Source organism: Fukomys damarensis, unplaced genomic scaffold (genome assembly GCF_012274545.1).
Source record: "Fukomys damarensis isolate Sample0158 unplaced genomic scaffold, DMR_v1.0_HiC HiC_scaffold_38, whole genome shotgun sequence".
Classification (NCBI taxonomy): domain Eukaryota; kingdom Metazoa; phylum Chordata; class Mammalia; order Rodentia; family Bathyergidae; genus Fukomys; species Fukomys damarensis.
The window spans coordinates 67,744,247-67,766,585 of NW_022900950.1; the positions used below are offsets into that span (position 1 = coordinate 67,744,247).

The 22,339-nt window shown below is 41.8% G+C and overlaps 1 pseudogene; it reads right to left on the reverse strand.

Moving 5' to 3' along the window:
- The window catches only part of LOC104853961, a 23,024-nt pseudogene extending 6,697 nt beyond the window's left edge, over positions 1-16,327 (reverse strand).
- Between the last annotated feature and the right edge of the window lie 6,012 nt (positions 16,328-22,339).

Here is a 22,339-nt window from a genome sequence, read left to right on the forward strand (position 1 = left end):
CATATGAATCCTGTTCAGTGGCAGCGTGAGCTGAAATAACTGCCCACAGCCACGGTCAGTGAGAGTTAGCTTAAAGTATTCTTTTATTGAAATGAAAAGTTTTTGAAGATTTATATCTGTGATTTTATGAATTATACTGCTGCATTATTGGACCTAGAATGCTATTATTATACGGTGATCAGAAGCATTCATGTATAGAAGGAAATGTGACTGGGCAATTGTACGGAGGTTACCTGGGCTTTTGACCTTTGTGTCTTTCCTTCACTCTTTTTCCTCTCCTGTAGTTCAGTGTAAAAGGCAGGACTGCAGTCAGCCCACAGGAGGCTGTTTACTGCGGATGGGGGTCTCCCTCCGTCTTTCCCTTTCTTGCTGAAAGACTTTCTTTTCTTTCATCGTTCCCCTTTCCACATCTATGGTTCATCTGCTTTGTTTTTCCTTCCGTATGCACGCTCGTTCACTCCTTCCTTCCTTCCTTTCTCTTTTCTCGTCCTTTGTTTCTAAAACACACATTAGTATTTGTTGTGTGCTCTAATTTTAAAATTTAACATATAAAGAGTATTTATTTAGTAACCAGCATCCACAAAGAGGCTTCTCAATCTGTTTTTGTCTTTGCCACAGCTCTGGAATCAAACCTGGTTGATGCCTGGAAATCTGTGATAAAATCTTAAGGTAATGCTTCACACCCGCATCTTTCGTGGATGAAGATGCAAAAACTGTGTGATCTCAGAGGGACAAGTGTCCCTAGAAGAAGAAGAGGACCGTCCCATAAGTGAAGGTGTGAGCAGCTGCTAGGAGCCCAGCAGTGCTCACAGTAAGTCTGCAGCCTCCACAGGAGAGAAGCCAGTGCTCTGGGAGGTGGTGAGATAATCAGGGAGAAGCAGAGAGGGTGTGTTAGGGCAGAGCGAGTGAGCCTATCCGTTGTTCTAGAACCGTTTCTTTGCCTTTACAAATTCCTCCCTGATACTGAAACATGAAAAAGGAGGCAGTGATTAACCCTGATTGTCTTTTCATTCATATCCCCCTCCTTCCTTCAAAACCAGTGGAAGTTTTGACAGAGCAGTTCCTGTGATAGGTGTTCGCCAACCTGACCAGGCTGTGGTTCGCGATGTGTGGTGAAACACCAGAACAGGCATTTCTGTGAAAATCTCTGTAGATGTGATTAGCCTCGGACGACCAGTGGGCTCTGAGTAAAGCAGATGGTCCTCTGTAAGTCAGCTATGCTTATCCTGTTAGTTGAAGGTCTTGAGAGCAGAGATTGGAATTTGCCTGAGTAGAAGGGATTCTGCCCCGGGATGGCATATAGAAAGTCTGCTGGACTCTCCCACCTGCGGACTGGCCAGCCCATTTTAGACTCAAGACTGTAACTGTGACTCTTAACTGAATTTTCAGTCTACCCTGCAGATAGTGATAGTCTACTTTGTACAACACTGTGAGCCGGCTAACACCTATTCTCCCCAGCCTCTCTATCATCTATTTACATATTGGTTGTTTCTGTTTTTCTGAAGAACTCCTACTAATACAGTCACCTTATTATTTCCTTCTGCCCTTTTATCCTCTAACATACGAAACTTCATGGGCCAGGGGTTTAGCTCAGTAGTTTGGTGGCCTGCCTTGCAAGTGCAAGGACCCAAGTTCAATCCCCGGTAAAAAAAAAAAAAAAAAGAAAAAAGAAACTTCTCTGGATATAAGTACCTCATAATATTTCACTTCTTAGTTACAGTTAATCATTATTTACATGTTCGCACCCTGTCTTCCTGTCTTATTTGCTGGTCTTAATGTTTTAATCCAGTAAGAAACAATGTTGTAGCTTTTGCAGCAGAAATTCTCCATGGAGGGAGATTTTCTTTTTTTCTCAGTGAAACTGATGAACAATTTTGATCTTATCTAATTTGCTCAAAGATCTTTCATCAAAATTTAAACCCAATTCTTCACAAAAGACATGATGTACAGAAGGGGAAAATGTTTTCTATGTTTATTAAATTGATCCAACATTTAGAATCACTGGAAAATACTAGGAAGAATTAGAAATACAAAACAAAGCTAAGGACTGGTTTTGTATAATATACCTAATATCCATTCAGTATCCTCTAAAGAAAACTTGAGTTTTAAAAATGATGCACTTGGAAACATTAATTAAAATGTTAGGATGTGACAATGTATTTTCTGGAGCTAAGGATTCATTTTTAGAACTTCAATTCTGTGGTTTACAAATCTTAGTTTTATGAAATAGAGCTCATTTCATATTTTTATATAGATAACAAAACAAAGATAACATAATTAAGCCAGAAAATGTATAAGACCTCACATCTGTCAACTTTCACTGTAAAGTCTTAAATGGATTCTATTGGTCATGGGTTGCCTGTTATGGTTTCTATCCAGCTTTACCCCCCAAAGCTTTTGATCTTATCTAATTTGCTCAAAGATCTTTCATCAAAATTTAAACCCAATTCTTCACAAAAGACATGATGTACAGAAGGGGAAAATGTTTTCTATGTTTATTAAATTGATCCAACATTTAGAATTACTGGAAAATACTAGGAAGAATTAGAAATACAAAACAAAGCTAAGGACTGGTTTTGTATAATATACCTAATATCCATTCAGTATCCTCTAAAGAAAACTTGAGTTTTAAAAATGATGCACTTGGAAACATTAATTAAAATGTTAGGATGTGACAATGTATTTTCTGGAGCTAAGGATTCATTTTTAGAACTTCAATTCTGTGGTTTACAAATCTTAGTTTTATGAAATAGAGCTCATTTCATATTTTTATATAGATAACAAAACAAAGATAACATAATTAAGCCAGAAAATGTATAAGACCTCACATCTGTCAACTTTCACTGTAAAGTCTTAAATGGATTCTATTGGTCATGGGTTGCCTGTTATGGTTTCTATCCAGCTTTACCCCCCAAAGCTTCATGCACTCACAAATGGGGCTTTTGGGAGGTGGCTGGATCATGGGTGTGTGATGCTGGGTGTAAGATTCTGGATTAGTCCACTAATTGGGTTAGTATAGTTCTGGGTGTGGCTGAATGGACTTATTGAAGACAGAAGTCCCATCCTGGGTATGGGTGGCAACAATCAATAGGCTTGTAGTCTGGAAGGACTATAAAGGGAAAGGGAGACTCACTGCAGTTCCTCTTCTGCCTACCTCACCAGGGACTGTTCCTCCTCTGCCAGTCTCCTCTGGCATGCTGCCCTGCTTTGGAGCCAGCCAGTTATGGACTGAAACCTCTACAAACTATAAGCTAGAATAAACCTTTACCCCTTAACTTTGGGTATCAGATATTTTGTTTCAGCGATGAGAAAAGTAACTAGGACACTGCCTCATCGGTGTGGAAATTGTAGGATGTTGAATCAGAGCTCTTTTGACACCTCATGGTAACCAAGATTTGTCACATTCGTATTCCACATTCTTCTATCCTTTGGCTCATTTTCCTCATGAGACAACCTTCTCAGCTCTTCACCTTTCTGTCTGAGCTTCTCTTGACAAGGTTACATTAGCTGCATAAATTCTTACTTTTCCCTGGTAAAAATTAAATATGCTAATGCTGGCTCAGGAAATGAGAAATATTAACTTGAGAATATTAACAAGACCTTCACCAGATTTAAATTTCCTATTATCTCCAGGCATTATTAATACCTATCAACAATACTTTTTCTGACACATAGGTCTTTATGGATCAATTTAAGACCCTCATCTCCTTTCATAATATTTCTTCCTTAGCTTGGAGTACTGGACTTAGAAAGCTAGGGTCGAATCTTTCTCTCACCTTGTCTGTCATTGAAAGTAAAACTACCTGAGCATTAAAGTCCTGACAAATGGGTCACCACACACTTGGCACGGTGGCGCCAGATGTGAGAATTTCTCCAGGTAACTTGCTATGAATCAAGTTTCTGTTTGTACACTGATTAACATCTTCTGTTGTCTCCGAATGAATGTTTCTGGATCAAGGGAGGAAGCTTTGCAGAAAATGTGTTAAACCAATTGACTGTTCATATTGAGCAAACCAACCCATGACATCTACTCTCAAGGTTTGTGCTTGGCAAAACAGGAAGCTAGAGGGTGAGCTTTCCATAAACACTGGTTATGTGGTCTCTACCCTTGTTGCTAATCATTACTTTTGTCATATCAGCTGTTTTAAATCATAAATACTATTGTATAGTCACCATTTAGTTCACGCATTTGGTGATTCTACAACTAAGAGTCCGAATTGACTCTTAGAAAGATATGTGAAATTAGCTTCCAATTGAAGATAGTAGTGTATTCCTAAAAATCAGATAATTTGTCTATCCTATAAAAGTTCCTTTGCCAGGATGAATGAACAGCAGGAGGAGGGACTGTGGAAGTCCTTTCACATTCAGCAGCTTGTGCCTAGGACTAGCTGAATTGAATGCTGTATTTTCCTACAGTTGGTTTAACCAGGCATAGCTGATAAACTGCAATGAATGAACCATCAGCTGGAGATTGTCCATCACCGCTGTAAGTTAGATCCGCACCAGATCCAGTTGCAGAGAATTCTGTGGGACTTTTGGTTCATAGGGACTTTTGGTTTCCTATGAATTCAATGGGGACTTAGTGGAAAGACATCACAGAAGGCCAACAATATAATGTTCAGACATTCAAAGACTTGAGACAGATGGCTCCAATAAAATGGAGGAAGAGAGAGAGATGAAGAAAGCAATAGCTTTCATATAAAAGAATCAGTTATGTACTCAATGGAATTGTGTGCTGTAATGCAATATTATTATTCTTTTCACTTCAATGGACCTGTTCCTGGAGCAACACTTTGTAATCTCTGAAGAACTAACAGTTCAAAAGATTTTTCTGTGTTTTGTATTTCTGCACAGGCCCCCAGTCATGTGTAGCATCTCATCATTTTGTGCTAGTTACACCCTGTTTATTTGGTTTTTCTATTGTGTCCCAAAGACAAAAACTTTAAAGTAATTATTCATTCAGAGGGGCTTTTCCTGCCTTAAAAGAAAAGAACAATACATAAAAGTTCTTAAAAGCCAGAATAAACCATAGAAAAAGAGCTGGCAAATGAAATGGAATACAGGAATAGATCCCATTCAGGCTTTCTGAGTCTTATGTGTTGGGAAGGTTGAGGTAAAGATTATACATGCTTTGTCATGTGACCCTTTTTAAGTACTGAACACTGAACTCAAGGCCTTTACACTGAGCTGTATCTTCAGTCCTTTTTTATTTTTTATTTCAAGGCAAGGTCTTGCTAAATCACTAAGTTGTGGATGCTGGGCTTAAACTTCTGATCCTCCTGCCTCAACCTTCCAGAGGGCTGGGATTACAGGTATGTGTCACCATGCCCAACTATCAACTACCTGCTCCCAATAGTGGCATGGGAATCTTAGAGGAAAAAAAAGCTATTTGAGTGATTGTAGCGTCTAGCAAACAAAAGACTTTATTGTTTGTATTTGGCAGAATAGGGCAAAACTAAAATACAAATAGTTCAGAAATAATTATTACAGAGTCATTTCTCTATTCATTTTCTGTTGCCATATTAAAATTTCTACAACCAGGGCCAGGGATTTAGCTCAGTGGTGTTACCACCAGCCTCACAAGCACAAGGTCCCAAGTTTGATCCCTAGCACCAAAAATAAATAAAATAAAATAAAATAAAAAATAAGATAAATAAAAATTTCCAAACCATTGAAGCTGAAAAAGCACAAATTTGTTATCTCCCAGCTTTAATGGATACAGATCAAGGCATGGCTTAGCTAGAACCTTGGCTCGTGGTATCAAAAGACAAAATGAAGCTCTTATTTGGACTGCATTCATATATCTGAAGACTGAACTAAGGGAAAATCTGCTTAAAATTTATTGACATTTTGGCAGATTTGGTTTTCTGTGACTGTGTAACTAAGAGCCCTAATAGCCTTGCTATGGGCTTCCCTTTGCTTCTGGAGCTTTCCATCATTCTCCTGCCTTGTGGATCTTTCCATGGGTAGATGGATGGTTCACAACGTGGGCCATGTGTTAGTCAAAGCCAGGGAAGAACTGTTGTAGTGCACACTAGCAAGATAGCAAGATGAAGATCACTCCGCATCCCACCTCTCTGATATGTGCATGCATTTATTGTCTTAATCACTTTTTCATTTCTCTGACACAATACTGGTCATCCACAGTTTAAAGGAAGAGTTTATTTTGGCTCACAGTTTCATTCCATAGTCAGCTAGCTGCAAGGCAGGACAGCATGGCAAAGGGTATAATGCAAAGAATGCTGCTCACCACACAGTGTCCAGGAAGCAGACAGTAAAGGGAGAAATATGGGAGGGAGATATACCCTTTCATGGCAAGCTGCAGAGACCTGCCTGCAAACCTGCCTGCAGACCAGGTCTCCCCTCCCAACCAATTGCAGCATTTTTATAATTCAGTCACCTTCCACAAGCTCTGGGGGATCATGGACTGAAATCTCTGAAAGCATGATCCACATAAATCTTTCCTTCTTTTAAACTGATTATCTCAAGTACTTTGCAACAGTAACAGAAGGTTAACACACCAATCTTGTAGTTGTGTTTGCTTTCCATTAAATGCACCATGCACACACATAAACCCACACACACACAAACACACACAGTACTTTTTTTCCCTAACAAATGAATTCAAAAGAGAGAAAAATTGGAGCAGGAGGAACATCAATTGAAAGTGTGAAAGATGAAATTATGTAAAAACATATCACCTTTTCATGCCTAGTTAATCACAGGAAATATACCTGCCATCGTGAAGCCATTTTATGAGAAAACAGCCCAGTTTCTCATAACAGTTAGGACACAGCATTAACAAGACCAACCAACACAGTTCTACATTAGAACGTGAGACAAAAAGCACTGTGTCTGTGTAAAAATATATTTCGTGGTTAATAAAATTACAATGTTTTGTACCTAAAGAGAGTCCTTGTGTTAAAATGAAGGATGGTTTCTAAGTGGTTTTTAATCACTTTACAATTTAATTTTTTGGATAAAAGAGAAAGAGTCCCACTGACAGAGCTACAATTTGAAGGTTGTGACAGGTAGTCCTAGATCTTTCATTTCGAGCAAGGGTTGTGAGAACAGTTGTCAGAGAAACTATGAGTTTGCTGAAATTATTATTTTTTCAGTTATTTAAATATAAGTTTTTTTCTTTTATTGCAACACCTTTTATCTGCTGGTTTTGTAGGACTCTATTCAGAAAGTAGCACTTAGAATATTTTGAACTCATATCAAGACCATATGAAGAAAAATTCTATCAGTGTCTCTCCAACTACCCCAATGCACCCCTCAGGGCATTTAAGAGTGAAACTGTCTTGAGGAGGCACAAAGACCACGGCCTGGAGCATGGCTAGAGGTTATGAGCTTTGAAGTCTCAGAGACATATTAAAAATTCCCTATGAATCTCATATTCTCTTTCATAACATAAGCACCTGTACTAATATAAAAGTAAAATCTGCTCAGGAAATATGTGTCATATTTTCTGAGTTTTACACAATATCTAGCTCATGGATCCAGCCATTGTATTAAATGAGAAGTTTTACTTAGAATAAGTATTAAAGAAGTGATGAAGTCTTATAAAGGAACAGATCACAACATTTGATTACTGAACTCTTATAGTGCATTGCACCCAAAATTTTTACCTTGTAATAATTATAAACTTGAAATAAGCGATTCACGCATACTTAGAAAATGCCAAGACTAAATGCGTTTTCAAAAGAAATTTAATTGCATTCCTATCAATTGCCACTCAGTCTTACTCTTTCCATGGAAAAAAGGGGTTTTCAAGATAGCAATGAGAGTAAATATTAAGAAATCCTCTGCCTTGCAAGCACAAGGTCCAGAGTTCTATCCCTGGTACCAAAAAAAAAAAAAAAAAAGAAAAAAAGAAGTCCTGAGCTCTCAAAACTTCAGGGAAGGTTCTAACTCCTAGGTGTATATCCAGGAGAAATATGGATTTCTTTTCTGAGAAGATGAAATAATTTAAAATACAGTGAACATGTACTGATAAAAATCCAGAAAGAAATTTTCTTCATTTTAATATGAGTTGTCATGTTCATTGATTTGTGTATCCTGTATTCACAGATTGAAAGAAAAATATTGTTCAAATGTTCATGCTACTTAATGTGATCTATGACTCTGTGTAATTTCTATCAAAATTCTGATGTATCTCTTTATAAAAATGTATAAAACAATCCTAAAATGGATATGGTATTACAATAGACCTTGACTAGTGTCTTAGTTACTTTCTCATTGCTGAGACACTTATACCCAACAACCACAATTTACAAGAGAAGAAGTTTATTTGGCTCAGAGTTTGTAGATGTTTATGGCTCAGAGTTCATAGTTAGCCTCATCAGAAGACTGTAACTGTCAGTGAGCACCTACTCCATGTCATTAACAATATTATCTCACATAATCCACTTAGGGACTCCTTTGAATCAGGTATGAGGATGAGTTTTTCATAAATGGAGCAATGAGTAACAAAGGGGATGAAGTAACTTCTTCAAGGTTACATGAGTATATTTTAAGGGATTTTTTTTTCAGTTTTGTATTGATTTTAACTCACCACGAGTCTTTTTTAGGATTTTACTCTTGACTTACCACTGTCTTCCACAGAGAAATAGAAGACATCCCTTGTTGCATTGCTGCCCTGCTTCAAGACATAGCAGATCTGCATTTCATCAATGTCAGCTGCAAAAAAAAAAAAAAAAAAAAAAAAAAAAAAATAAAAAAGAGCAAACATCACACAAAAAGTCTGCAAAAAATAAGGATATTAACCACTTTTGGGCTTTAATCATGCATGGAAATACTGCAATAAATAAAATTTAACATAACGATGAAATGAGCATGAATCTATCTGCTTCCTAAAGTTGCAATGGCAAAAATAAAACTTCACAGAGAACTTTTGATTGTGATACTAGGTTCACGTTCTCTAAGATAATGTATGACAAGGGGAGCAGTATGGCTGTACATGCTTTACAGGATCCTGGTTCTCTACGGACAGCTTTGTGTTAAGCTTGTGTTAAGCACTCTCTTGTGTTAAGCTTTCCGTACAAGCATAGAATTTGCCATAATGAGAGATGCCTATTAACATCTCGTCAAAATGAATTAAAATGAGTTACTGCTACATATTGAGGAAAAAGAAAGTGAAAATAAAACCACGAATTTTAAAAAAATCTATTGCTGATTCTCAGTGCTTTGAGGATTTATTCCTTATATGTGTAATTATATTTTATTGGTAATTATTAGAATTCCAAAGACAATTTGTTTGGGGGAAATTAATGAGAACAATTCTTCTAGTACCATAAATAATTTTATTTGCTTTAGAAGCAATTCTGAAAATGTAAACTGCCATTTTTTAAACACCCCCTGCAGGTATTACACTGAGATTACATCTATCTTACCTGTATTATATGTGAGAATTTTTCTGCATCTCTTTATGTATCATGCACAGAGCAATTTAAAGAAGTTGTAAGACAACATAAGGAGCAGCCAGAATATATCAGGCCACATCACTTGGGAAAGCAGAGGGACCTGCCTTTAGTTCATTGTTAGTAGTAACACAAGTATAACATATAACAGGAAATTATCTTTAAAATATAGTCTTTCACACACAGGCAAACTTAGTTCTATGCTTCTTTTTAGACATGGAAGTTACATTTGAGGAGTATAGCTAAAAATGTGTGGTATAATCATTTATAGCCAGACTCTAGATAGCAAGCACCTTTAAATATCTAAACACTAACAAAATATACAAAGAACTTCTAGAGGTCATTTGTAAAATTCAAAATCAAATTGATATTATAGAAATAATGCAATCATCCAGTATTTCAGAGGCTGAGGCTTCCCTCCTGTTGTTTTGCAGATTTAAGGGAAAATCACAAGCTTTATTAAGTATCTACGGGTTCTTGTTAGATGAGCATGGTGATGATGAAACAGCTGAAAAAAAGATTTGTTGTTGCCTTTTTTGTTGTTGTTTTTATTCTACCATAGTTTATAAGAAGCAGATCTTACTGCAAATGGGCTGGGGTGAGGATAGTTTTACAGAGCTGAGAGCTCTCCACTGAAGGAAGGAGGTACGGGCATCAGGGAAGAATGAGACTGACCTTGTGTAAACACATGAGTGCGCTCCTCTTCGAGGCCAGTGTTGACAATGAAGCCCTGCTCTGGTCCCTTGGTCACTTTGTACTTCAGGAGCCTGGGAGGACTGTCTTGATCTTCTGCCTTCAGAGACTTACTGGTGATGAGGAAGCCCACGAGTCCATTGTGAAGGCGCTGCAGGGTTGGGGCACCCCTGTTAATGGCAATGTGGGGAACCTTGTTGTCAGCAGAGGTTATCTGGATCCTCATTACCTGAGGTGTGTGTGTCTCCAGGGCAGTGTCCAGGAAGACATAGAAATTATTGTCCATGTCATCTGTCACTGTCAAGGAGAAACTGTCTTCAGTGCTCCCACTGCCATCATGCCAGTAGCTAATCAGGTGTTCATCTAGGTCTTGCTTGGTGAAAGTTGTCACAGAATTGCTATTATTATATAAAATCCTACCATGGACAGGGACCTCAGTGATTGTAAAGAGAATAAAACCATCTGGCATATCCTTGTCTTTCACTGTCAACTCAAAAGGACAATTTGCTGTCCCCTCTCTGCAGTGTTAGTTTATGGAGGGTCAAGATAGGTTTCCTGTTGTCTACATCCCTGATGAAGATCCTGAAGGTCCTAAAAACAGAGCCATGACCACCAGACACTCTGAGCTCAAACTTATCCCTCTTTATCTCATCATTTGAAATATGTACATAGTATATTTTCTTGCTAGCCAATTGACGCTCAGTGAAAGAGGCAATAGACTCCCCAGGCTGGTGGGAACATTCCAAGTGGCCCAGGCCAGGAGCCTGGGTAATGCTGAAGTGAAGTTGTTCACTAGGGCTGTGGGTGTCACTTGTGTTAAGCCGTTCATTGGTGAGTCATTTTGTCCCCTTCCATCAAGGTGATCCCTTTGCTGACTACTCCAAGAAAGACCCTGTTTAAGCTGCCAATAGCGATATAGAAGTATTGGTCTGTTATAGGATTGACCCCATCAGTTACATCAAACTTGGTATGATCGACAACTCCTTCTTGGCCTGTGAGGGTATAACAGATGAGGCCTCTGTCAATTTCATCCTGGGTAAAATTCATTCCCGAAGTGAGATGGTTTTCTCAGTCGCTGTAGAAGCCCTTGTTGAGGCCCAGAATGGATGACAAAACTGAGGCTCTTATCATCTGAGTCAAGATCTGTAGCCTTGAGAACCCAATTTGTGATAACTTTAGAGTGTCCAGTCTCTATTTCCAGCCCACTGTTGATGGTCAGCTGAGGGGTTTGATCATTCACTGGGATCACCACCATCTGTACCTTTAGTGGGCCGTGTGCTTGCTGTCGCTCAGCCAGACCTCAAAACTGTCCTCGGCGGTCTGAGTCATCATGCTCATACACAATGGTGGATGCCTCCTGGATCTCCTGTAAGGTAAAACTGTGGACAGGCTGGTCACCTGTGGTCAGCTGCTGTATGATTTGTCCATGGCGAGGGAGGGCTGTGAGCTGAAAGTGAAGTTGATTTGGTGGCAGGTCAGCATCTGCTCCATTGAGCAGTGGGGTATCTATGACCAGGCTCATCCCTTCTAATACCAGAAACTCATGGACAAAAAGCTCAGGCTTCTCATCATTGGTAGGTAAGATGATGATAGGGAAGAAGACATTTGGGGAGAAATTGATGCCATCAGAGCAATGGAATGTGAATTGATCTGCTTGTGGTTCTACCTGCTTGTGGATACTCTGTACGTAATTGATATGTCCCTCTCGGATAACCTTGATGTAGAAGGAACTGATGGCTTTATCAGCCTGAGATACTTCTCAACCAGGAGCTGGTGCAATGTTCTCCAGGTAGCCAGAGGTTGGCTGCCCAGTCACTGTGCATAGGATTTCATCATTAGGAGTGTCTGCATCTTCAATGTTGAGATGCTGTAAGGTCAAGGGGCTCTTTTCACCTTTGCAGACAATAAAGGACTCTCCCATTAAGACCTTGTGAATGTCATTGTCCACCAGCAGCACAGTCACTTGCACCTGAACCTTCTTCATTTTGCTGTCTCCTGTTACCCAGTGAATAAGAATCCTCAGAGAGGATGAGGCTGAAAGCATCATGCTGCTTGTGGAAACCAACTTCACCTCCAGTGTAGACATAGGTTACTGCCCCACTGTTGAGATCTTCTTGGGTGAATCTTTCTTTGGGCAAATCATTCACCAGAATAGTGCCCAGTTTGGGGCTCTTTTCCACAATGTAAGACAGCATCAAGTCATTTATGTCCTTTCTGCCATAAGTAGCACCTATGGTGAATTCAGTGGCTCTATTCTCTAGCATATCTATGGAAATATCCAATGATGGACTATCTGTGGTAGAGATCTTGGGACTTTTGTCAGCCATAGTGGGATGCACAGAAATCTTCACAGTGATGGGTATATGGTGCATCCCGTCACTTACCTCCAGATGGAAGATTTCACTGGTAGCCCAGTCTTTGTTGTGCTGGTAAGAGAGACTCCCATTAATAATATCCGCTCATGTGAAAGAGTCCCCTGGAATCATACACTTTTTAAAGTATTGCAAGTAACCATGTTGGGGACCCCGGATTAATACGAAGACAAGTTGGTCAATGTCTGTGTCAGGGTCTATAACATGTAGCTCATTAGTACTGAGGATAAAGTTGTCTCCCTCTGAGATGGTGAAGTCGTTGTTGATGACTTCTGGAGGCTGGTTATCCACAGGCTGCAGCAATACTGTGAACTTGCCTAGTGCACTATTGCCTATAGCATCTTGCACCTGGTAGGTGAACTGTACAACCCAAGGTATAATACCCAGCTTCTTGTGTGGGGGCTGGTAAGCAATCTTGTGGTGATTTACCTGGGCCTGGGTGAAGTGCGTGATGGGTAGGTCTGGTGAATCAGTGAGCACAATTTCTCCAGCCTGGACTTGGTGGTTGCTATCTGTGTCCATTGGGGGTGTCAGTAAGGTGTACCACAGGTCTGGTCATCTGAGTCCTGGTCAACATATTGGAGGAATTTCTTCTGGAATTGAGTGAGCTGGTACTCATGCACAGTCATTTGTAGAGTAGTTCCATGATCCAGCTCTGGACTCAGCATATCTGCTGGGTGGACCTGGAGGGTGAAGTAGTGCTGGTTGGATAGATTGGGTGCGTCATGGTCATCCTCCACCTGGAAGGATAGGTGGGCCACCACAAACTGAGGGCTGTGTGGGCCAAGATGGAGGTAGAAGAGTCTTCCTTCCATGATGTCTCTCTGCAGCCACTCAGTCACCACCATCTCATAGAGTACTTCTTTTCCACATAATGCCAGTCACTATTTAGAGGGGACAGGGGTGGTTCAGCCTGCCTCAGCAGCATGTCTTCCAGGTGCTGGCCTGAGTGGCAGGAACCAGAGGCCAGATGCCACTCTCCCTCATTTCCGTACAGGGATTGATCCTCTAGCACAAAGTGGATGGCTGAGTAGTCAGAATTGTTATCTGTAGCACTCAGGACAAAGGGAGAGATCTGGGCCACCTGCCTTTGGGTCAGTGAAAGCCCTGTGTTGACAATGACTACGGGGGGTTCATCGTCCACAGGTACGATGGTGACGGGGAGGAGGTACTCTACATAGTGGTGCCCATCCTCCATCTGAAAGACGATGTTGTCATTGTTGGTGTCACTGCCATCATGCTAGTACACCACTCGCCCTGCTGCCAGGTCTGCAGCAGTGAAATACTGGCAACCAGTAGGTGCCCCAAGAACCACCAGCTGCCCATGTCTCAAGCCCCCGACTGCAACGATTTTCACCTCCTCCAGACTATCTTTGTCACTGATTGGAAGGTTATGGGCACTGGACAGAGCCTTGGATTGACCTTCAAAAAGCAGTAGTCCTGTGTTAGAGCTAGCAGTAGTCCTGTGTTAGAGCTAGCCACCAGAGCCAGGGCATTCTAGGGCTTCACTACTACCTTGAAGGCGAAAGGATCTGAGGCGGCGCCGTCCATCACCTCCAGCTCCAGCTGGAAGACGAGTTTTCCCAGGGAGCTCACCGCGGGTGGCCGATAAGCAATTCTGAGCTCCCGAAGCTCTCTTCGCGTGGAGACTGGAGGGCCCAGGGGATCACATAGCCCTGCTGACTCTGGTGTCCTGGTGGGGCTGCGGGTCGATTAAGAATGCTGAACACCAGCTCCTCAGGGCCTGACTCGTTGTCCTCTGCAGCCAGTGCGTCAGAGGTCAAGGCCGTTAGCACAAACTGATCAACCTCCAGCATCCTCAGCGCCGCGAGGCTGGGCCTGGGCACCGTGTTGGGGGCTCCTTTCCCAATCCTTATGGGCAGCTGGAAGTACTCCCTGGCTAGTACCTTCACTGACACCCCGGTGGCCGGAGCAGCTCCACCAACATGGGCACATAGTCTCTGCTGGGCGAGGAGGTGGTATCACAGTGTGTTGGTATAGCACGCCGGACCGGATAAAAGCCTCACAGGCCACTGGCTTGGCCCTGGGGACTGGGGTCTCCAAGGCGTCCACCAGGTGCCAGAACTTGGGCAGGGGGGCGCTCTCGAGAGGAAGTGGGGTGAACCGGCACGTGCGGGTGGCCACGAGCTCAGCCTCCGGGGCAGGAAAACCCAACACGCTCCGGTCGACTGCCTGGCTCCAACCCCGCACCTTAGCACAGTCAGAGGCCTGTGGCACGTCACCAGCTCCAGCAGGGACAAGACTGCCTTCATCACCAGGGCGAAGGGCAGCACCCGCGTGTAGGCCGGGGCTTCCTATCGCAGTTGGAGCCGCACCCTGGCGAGCCTGGGGCTTCCAGAGCCGAAGTGGGTGTAGCGGACCTGGCGCGCCCCGAAAGTGCAGGTAAGGTGGCGAGGGGAGAGCGCGCCGTGGTGCAGGGGCTGGACGTCCAGCACAGTCACCTCGCGCTGGTCTCCGGGCTGCACGCGAATCACCAGGTCCCGCAGCAGGTCTAGCCAAAGCGAGCGGCCCGGGGGCACCCGGAGCTCGGGGTTGGCGATCAGGACGCCAGACCCGCGGGGCCACTGTCTTCAAGTGCTCCCCAGGCGGGCAGGTGGAGTGCCCTTTCCCATGCAAGAGTACCTCTCCCCGCAGTGCGTGACAACTCAGGAGCAGGCAGGCTAGCGCCACGAGCTGCGGGCAGGCAGGATGCGGAGAATCCCCGGCCATGGCCGCATGCGAGGAGGGTCCCTGTGCCTAGAGGAGCCCCGTGGTATCAGGCTGTGGAGGCGGTGACTGCTGTCCAGTCGGGAGCTGCGGCGTGGATTCCGCAAGATCCAGCGCAGTTAGACTCCAGGCCATGTGTGTTATGCTGTGGCAGAAAATTTATGTACATTTTCCTTATGTCCTAAGACTTTGTGGAAGTGAAAGATTAAGGACAATGGAGTAATTAATCAGGCAGGGGAAATTTCAAGGTAGACCAGTGTTGAAACTGTGGCATGGATATTGTCAGCAGCTGTTAGCCAACTCTACATGAAGACTTTAAAGCAGATAGTACAGCTGGGTAATCTAAAAAAATTTGAGTTTCACCAGAGAGGAAGCTCCTGAAAATTTGTGGCCTGAAAAGCTTTGGCTCAGGAGAGATTAGTTACTAAAACATTAGCTTTAAAGAGAAACCAAGTACTTTACATCAGGAAAATAGAAAGTATGTTTTGAGGGCATCCTAGGGAATCAGCAAGACTCCCTTTGGAAGTCTTTAATTTGTAATGAAAGACTGTTTTGAGAAGAGAATCCCAGGGAACTCATCCCATTCAAGGCTGGCTAGGAAAGAGTTTCCTGGAGCTCAGCTATCCAGGCACTCAGGTCCAGTGTAGCCATGATTAAAAAAAATAAAAAGCCTGATTATTGGCAGAGCTGGTGGCAGACCTTGAGGTTATCCACATGGTCCTGGTTTTATAGGCATATAAAATACAAGAGTTCTGGAGTCAAGAAGGCTTTCACCTAGATATCACAAGAAGACCCGAGAGGCTCAGCAGTGAGGCAGTGAGAGGACAGTGCATGGAGCTGTGAGAGTGAAGCCTAAAGTGCAGTGGAGACCCCCAGAAAATTTGAGAAGCCACACACATGGAATGCCCAAGGAAAGCCATAAGGAAGGAGCAAAGCTAGCCATGACAGCTGCAATCTCCAACAGTGCTGGAGAAATCAGGCCACAGTTTGTCCTGGGCTTGGGACATGGAGCTACAGGATTTGGTGTTTGCTCTGTTGAATTTCAGTCTTGCTTTTGTCCCACTGGCTTCCAGTCCTCTACCCTCTCCTCTAGGATGGGAATATTGGCACTATGCCATTGTATTTCGACAGTGTTTAACTTTTTTTTTTTTTTAACACAGCTAAGAGTTTGCCTTAAGTCTCACAGGAAACTTTGCACTTGGACTTTTCATGAATGCTTAGACTGTAAAAACTTTGGCAACTTAAAAATGGACTAAATTCATTTTGCATTAAAAAATGCACATGAGGGCCAGGGATTTAGCTCAGCGGTTCGGTGGCCTGCCTTGCAAGCGCAAGGATCCGAGTTCAATCCCCGGTACCAAAAAAAAAAAGTGCATGAACCTTTTAGGGCCAGGGGTAGAATGCTATGGTTTATGTCCCCCGAAGCCTCATGCTGTCTTAGGCAGGGATTTGGGAAAGTGATTATGGAGGTGTTATAGCTGATTTTCTGTGAGAAGGCAAGGTGTAAAGGTGGCCCACTGGGGGCATGATTTGTGAGTGTTTTTCCCTTCATAGCTTTTCCCTTTACTTTCTGCTTCCCAGCATCCATGAGGTGAGCAGCTTTGCTGTGTTCCCCCTTCCGCCGTCCCTTGAAACTGGCCTCCTATAGACTTTTAAAAGCGTGAGTCAGAATAAACCCCTCCTCCTTTAAATTACAGATACCTGGAGGTTTTTTATTCAGTGACAAGAGAATGACATATTTACAGAGAAAACTTCAAGGAGCATACATGTTCAGATTAATAATTTATCACAAAACAAAATTCAAGCGACCACCGTAATGTCAGCAAAGAGATCGCTGCCTTGCCTTCAGGGGGTTCCCTCTGACCTCCTCCAAAACATTTCTACTCCCTCCCCAGCAACAGATAATCCATGTCCTGACTTGAGAAAATAATTTCCTGTAATCCCAGCACTCTGGGAAGATAAGGCAGAAGGATCACAAGTTTTAGTCTAGCCTAAGCAACATAGTGAAACCCTGTCTCAAAATAAAACAAACCAAAACAAAAAAAAAAAAGAAGGACTGGAGATACAGTTCAATGCAAAGGCCCTGGATTCAATGCCAGTGCTAGAGGGGGGAAATCTTTGCTTTTCTTTACAGTTTTACCACTTCTAAGCACCCTCAACACTAATTTAGTTTTGCCTGCTTTTTTACTTTATATAAATGGAATTATGTACACATTCTTTTGTGCTTTACTTCTTACATTCAGCATTACTTTATGAGATACATGCATTCTATTGAATATAAGTATCATTTGTTCATTTTCATTATTGTATAGTGTTCTATTAAATGTTATGTGAGTTTATCCATTCTATTGTTAGATGTCTTAAAAAAGAAAATAGTTTCAATTCCTTTTTCCTAACATACAGCCTCATTATAACAAATACATCTTGATTTATTAAACTAATGTACATAAGGAAGAGAAGCAAGCAAGTTTCATAAGTTCAGTGTGCTTCGGAAAAGCGATGACTGGAAATGTTGGGTCTGAGCGCCTTGGTAGAAGATGGTGGGTGAGGGAGAATTGAGAAAGTTCCTTCTTCCATTTATATTCCCTTGGAGAAATGCCTGAGTGCAGACATCAAACAAAACAGTTCTGCTATCTTTGCTGCCACAGAGAAACCAAGACCCAATGGGCAGAATGAGTGTGCTTGGTAAGAGAAAAGAACAACCTGTATGTCTCTACAAAAGGCCTTCAGTTCCAGTTATTCCCTTGATTCTTAATGTCACTTTTGATAAATTCTCTTTGCTTTGGTCATTGTTGTGGTTTGGAACTAGACATCTCCCCAAAGCCATCAGAGGTGGCCGAATCTAGAGTCTGTGAGGCTGGGATTAAGGATGTCTGGTTACTAAAACAGTACACTGATTGGTTTGATTACGCCCTAATTCCAGTAGCCTGAATACAATATAAGGGACAGAAAGAAGCTTGTTTTCTCCCTTGTTTGCTTTGGTTGTCTCTGTCCTCCATGAACTGTTTCTCCTCTGTGTGCCACTCTGCCTTGGACCCAGCTGATTAAAGACTGAAATCTCTACAAACTGGGAACAATATAAGCCTTTCCTCCTTTAACTTTGAGTGTTGGGTATTTTGTCTCAGCAATGAGACAAAAGTCATAAGGCCAAAAATGTTCTATTAATCACAAACTGTTTTACTATAAAAATAGGTGACCTTTTAACTGAAGTAGTATTCAGCAAATTTTTTGTCCCCTCCACCTTCACCCTGAAGTGACTGCATATTCTTGCTTAACCATGTATCATATTTTGGCCCCTGGAAAATTAGCATCTGTGATATCAGCAGCAGCTTTCAATATGCCTGAAAGAGTGGTAGACTCTTGTGCTCTAGTGACATACTTGGAAAACAGATGATCCTGGTTGGCCACCGCCCTATCCTCCAAATGGGAAAACATGTGGAGCCATACTGAACCCACCCAGAAGGCTAGAGGCAAGTTCAGTTACCCTAGAACTTGGAGCCGAGCTCCCCCATCCAGCTGAAGTCCACCATGAGCATGAAAACAACTGCTTGTTAATGGAAGCAACTGAGTTGTGGTGATTCTTGGCATTATGGTGGGAATAATTGCTTTATAGCTATAATCAGAAGAGTAAAGGACAAGCTGTTATCACTCTGACTAATACTAACAGACTTGGCAACATATATCCCACTACAAGTTTGCTCTATGAATCCAGGAATTCAGATTGTAAGATTTTTTTATTTCAAGTTCTGAATTCCCCAGAAGTCTGGGGAATTTGAAGGAGGCTGATGGGAGACAAAGAGAGATATCTCTGGGCTTACGAGAGAGGGGCTGGGATTAACTATGTACTTCTTGAGTCATAGTAACACATAGGGGGAAATGGCAGAAGATATTATACTTGCATTCAGGCATGAGATACTATACCTATATTACTTTGGGTTTGCTGAGAGATGCCCTATTTTGGAGAGGGTATAGAAGGAATTAGGGCATAGGTAAGTTACATTCTTTAACAGCCAAATGTTGAGGTCAAAAAACTGTAACTTAGGATAAGTGTTACTTAGAACTAAAAACTACACATATGATAAGGAAGTGTAAATTTCCCATATTGATAATTGGAAACATAAATTGATCTAAACACTTGAGAAAACTTGGGAGTCACTAGGAGTTACTTCAGAGAACAAGTACATTTTTAGTAAAGTGGAAGATGTTCATATACTTAAGACCCAGTGATTTTGCTGCTAGTTACACACCATATAGGTCAAAGGATCTCAACATAACCAGAGCCAACCCGGAGGGACTATTTCCATTTATAATAGGGGTAAGTTATTGCCATCCTCACAGAGAAGAAATAGTCTGTGGCTGAACAGGCAGGAGGTAGCAGGCAGCAAAGCAGCCATAGCAGCACCAAATCTGCCTTTGTATTCTGTCTGGGCCACACCTCACCCATGGTGGGCCTTCCCATCAATCACACCCACAATGATGCTAAAACAATTAGTGGGCTAATCCAGTACCACACATCCTTAATCTCTGTATCACACACTCATGATCCAGCCATGCCCCAAAAGCCCCAACTATGAGTGCGTGAGGATTTGGGGAGGACACCTAGATACAAGCCATAACAGTGGGAACACAAAAATTCATTATTCTTTATTTGCTGACAAGTGACTTCTATTTTTGCATACATCAAATATTGTGAAATCGAATCTTAAATGGAGGGAGTCCCGTGAGCTTCTAAGATCATGGGAACATGGTGTACTCATCTCTCTATCCTTAATGCCAAGCAAAGTGCCTCCCACTGAGCAGATACTCAATGTTTGCTAAATAGTTGATTAAACAAACAAAACAAAGTTTATGTGATATCTAAGTTTTGCCTCTTAGCTACAAAATGCGCCTCAAGATATACAGAAGTGCAAACATTTTTAAAATCATGTATTCAGTTTACTAATATCTACTAAGGACTTACTCTATGGCAGACACTTTTAGTATTACAATACTGAACATAAAGTTTCCTGCCCTCAGAGGGCTTATATCTGAGTCTTCAGAGGAAGGATAAGAGAGAAGTGGATAATAAAGAAAACAAGTTGTAGGTCAGATGAGGATCAAGTGCTCTCAGGAAAAATCAAGCAGAGAAGAGGGACAGGAAATGTTACAGACCCAGTAATCCATAGGTTGATCAGATCCCTCTCTTTGGGAAAGTGACCTGCAAAAGAAGACCTGGAGAGAGCAAGGATGGGATGAGCAAGGGGCTGAGGGGAGGACAGAGGATGACGCTCTTGAGGCGGCAGCACATGGAGCCCCAGAAGAGGGCCAGAGCACAGAGTCAGGCAGAGCACACTGTACCACTTTAAGGACTTTGGCTTTTACTCCGCCTATGTGACATAGAGGATTTGGAACAAAGGAATAACATAACCTGGCTTTCATATTTAAAGAATCTTGATTTATTGAGAAGTAGAAAAAGAAACAAGATCAGTTTGGAGATGACTGTAGCAGGCCAGAGGTGATGGCAGCTGGGACCAGAATGGCAACAGCGTGGATGCTGAAAAGTGGTCAGTATTTTGAAGACACTGGTGCAGCTACCACTGTTGTATTTGGAAGTTGGAAGAGGTTTACGAGGCACCCAAATGGAGTTAAATAAATAACTGATATATAAGAATGATGTCTCAGAGAGGCATAGGAGATGAATAAATACTTGAAGAGCCCTTAACATATAGGAAGCATTTAAAGGTGAAAGATAGGATGAGACCATCAAGGGAGCAAGTATAGCTATAAAATAAGAGCAGTCCACGGGTCATGCCTTGGAAGAGGTTTACGAGGCACCCAAATGGAGTTAAATAAATAACTGATATATAAGAATGATGTCTCAGAGAGGCATAGGAGATGAATAAATACTTGAAGAGCCCTTAACATATAGGAAGCATTTAAAGGTGAAAGATAGGATGAGACCATCAAGGGAGCAAGTATAGCTATAAAATAAGAGCAGTCCACGGGTCATGCCTTGAAGCACGGCAATAGTTAGGAGTGGGGAAGAGAAAAGAGGAGAGAGGAGCCGAGAGGAAAGAGAATCAGACAATGAGGGGGGAGACATCCATGCAGACATCTATGGGAGCCTAGTCAAGAAAGGTCAGAGCATTAATCATGCCAAATTATGTTCAAACCCAAGTAGGAAAATGACAGTAATGCAAAATAAAGGAAATGGAAGACCTCGGTGAGGGCAGCTCTGGAGAAGATATAGGAGTGAAACCCTTGGACAAGGCTCAGCAGATAAACAAAGAAATAGGACACAAAACTCTTTCAAGTCCTTTTAAACCTTATCTGACTTAGACAGAGAGGCATTTCTAATTAAACTGACATCAATACCTACGAAAGTCAGGTAATCTGAACATATCGTATCTTGCATCTCAAAAACATAGGACACAAAGCAGTGTGAAAATGCCACTAAGTATAAGAATTTCTCTTACTTTCTACAAAACAGAAAGAGCTACCAAGTAAACTGTCTAAACTAAGGATTCTGGTAGGAGAAGTACTCACCAGAATGAGGTGACTGGCTTCTTCTAAGTTTGTTAAGTGACACCAAATAAGTCTCCTGTATTTGGCAATGAATCAAATTCTCCCTGTTGTAAACTGGTGGTTGGAAAAATGATTAGCTCAGCTCTGTAAACTGTTTCTAGAAAAGTCACATATCTGCTGAGAACTTTACCCTTTATTTACCTGTCTAATTCATCTTGGATCAGCTCAGATAAGGCCAGCTTCATTCCAAGGGAAGCTAGGAAAGTTAACGAACAAGATGTATCTGAAGGTCATGCCTTTGATCGCTAGACCTGCCCTGCTCTTTCTTGCCTTGCCCCACACACAATGCTGAGGGGAATAACATAAAAGACTTGTTTTAGCTTATCATCACAAAACTTGTATTTCTTGGCACCCTCAAACTGCTGAGGTCAAACCAGGCATGGAAGAAAAGCAAACACATAAAGCATTTATTTCCTAGCCATATAAGAGTTTGTTAAATTATTATAATTACAGGGTGGTGCATTATACTGGAGGCTTACATTTTTAATATAAAGTACTCTTAGGGTCTTCAGAAAACATGAGTTGAAACAATGGCCATATTGATTCATAAGCAATAATCAA